This window comes from Aplysia californica, unplaced genomic scaffold (assembly GCF_000002075.1).
Source record: "Aplysia californica isolate F4 #8 unplaced genomic scaffold, AplCal3.0 scaffold01557, whole genome shotgun sequence".
Lineage (NCBI taxonomy): Eukaryota > Metazoa > Mollusca > Gastropoda > Aplysiida > Aplysiidae > Aplysia > Aplysia californica.
The window spans coordinates 38,200-40,266 of NW_004798827.1; positions in this window are offsets into that span (position 1 = coordinate 38,200).

The window sequence follows — 2,067 nt, forward strand, 5'->3', positions numbered from 1 at the left end:
TATGTCACCCCCTTTGATGCAGAAAAGCAAACATTAGACCAAAAAGTATAGCATTTGGGTGTTGACCATAGCTACACCCCCTTAATGGGTTATTTTGTTTTGTTATGTTTTGAATTTTTTTGGTGCGTCAACTTTTCGCTTGCCTGAGGACAACTCAGAAAAGAATAGATCTACACTGCCTTTAGAATTCTGAAAAAGCCATTCTTACGACAGAACTGGTCCGGCGAAGTTGAGCTCTTTTGAGCTTGGAAAACAGACTTTCGGCAGCTAACCGCAAGTATTCTAAATCATTACTTTTTTCTTGCCCAGTTTGTAAACTTTGTTTTCCGTTCAAAAGAAAGAAATTAACACACCGATACAGCGATTGAACATAGAACTACTCATAATAATATTATGTGACAATGTAGTATTTGTTTCTTATATGACTCTTTATTTGTGGGTGGAAGGCAGAAGCCCTGGTTTGGTTTGTTCTTTCTTACCTGTCAACTATCTATTGTCCTCATAATAATATGTCCTGATGCCTCTCTTTGTATGATAATCTCCAGTAACACCTCATGTCGACGACACTTGGATGACCTAATTCTGTTGCAAATGCCGTAAAAACATTCATGCTAAAACTAAAATTAAAGAGTGATCATTGTAGGCTTTCTTGTTATAAAATACTGGGCTGCGGCTAAAATTTCCACGGAAAAAATTATCAGCACAATTTTATCTCAAGAACAACAGCTCCGCCTCTTTCTTTCTTTGCCCCCCCCCCCCCCTTTTTTTTCTCCACCCAAACCCCACCGCCCTCCCTAACCCGTGATTGTGAGATTGTGAGGCCTCATTTTTCTGTACTGTCGCTGACTTGTCCGTTTGAGAGTTTAATACTTGAGTGACGTTCAAGCTAGTATTTACCATTAAAAAAACAACCCATAATGGGTCAAGGTATGATTTTCCCAAAAGTACAAAAAGGTTCACAAAGAATCGCTAGCGACCCCTCGGCCACACCACACATACGCACCCTCTTACTATCACCTCGCCTCTGTCTGTCTGTCTGTCTGTCTGTCTGTCTGTCTGTCTGTCTGTCTGTCTGTCTGTCTGTCTGTCTGTCTGTCTGTCTGTCTGTCTGTCTCTTTCTCTCTCTCTTTCTCTCTCTCTCGCTCTCTCTTTCTCTCTCTCGCTCTCTCTTTCTCTGCATAATTTGTTACGATATACCTAATAGGCCGGCGATCCGTGTTATCTTAAAGCTAAAGCTTTTTGGGTTTTTAAAACATAATTTTATTACAAAAACAAAACTGCTTATAGAAACCTTTGCCCCCCAGAGCATGCAAGAGGAATTCCAGTGGATTAAAAAGTAAGTAGTAGCTTTCGGATTGTATTGGGGCTCGTGGGTAACATGAATTAAAAAAATAATTCGGTTAAGTTGAACATACCACTGGTTAGTCCCACTTCTCCTTTTTGTGTGAGTTTTTTTTTTCTTCGTTTTTGTTTTGTATTTGTTTTGTATTCTTGCTTTTTTTGTACCTACTCCGTTGCTTTTTCACCCTGTCCCAGCCGTAAACCAACGTTATCGGAACTGGCGTCTCAGGCGTAATGGTCTGGCACTTTGCCTTTGTATTCAAAGGGTAGAAGTTCGGATCCCGCACAGGGAAGTTATTTTTAATCGACTACTTCCGTAAGTCTGCTGGAATGCTGCACATGTAGTTATCCGCCGCAGGATTGATTCTGAACGGTTGTTGTTGTTGTTGTATCCGCTGCTGCTGCTGCTGCTGCTGCTGCTGCTGCTGTTGTAGTTGTTGTTGTTTTTGTTGCTGTTGTTGTTGATGATGCTGTTGTTGTTGATATCATTATTGTTGTTTTTGTTGCTGTTGTTGTTGATGATGCTGTTGTTGTTGATGATGCTGTTGTTGTTGATATTATTATTGTTGTTTTTGTTGCTGTTGTTGTTGATGATGCTGTTGTTGTTGATGATGCTGTTGTTGTTGATGATGCTGTTGTTGTTGATGATGCTGTTGTTGTTGATGATGCTGTTGTTGTTGATGATGCTGTTGTTGTTGATATTATTATTGTTGTTTTTGTTGCCTT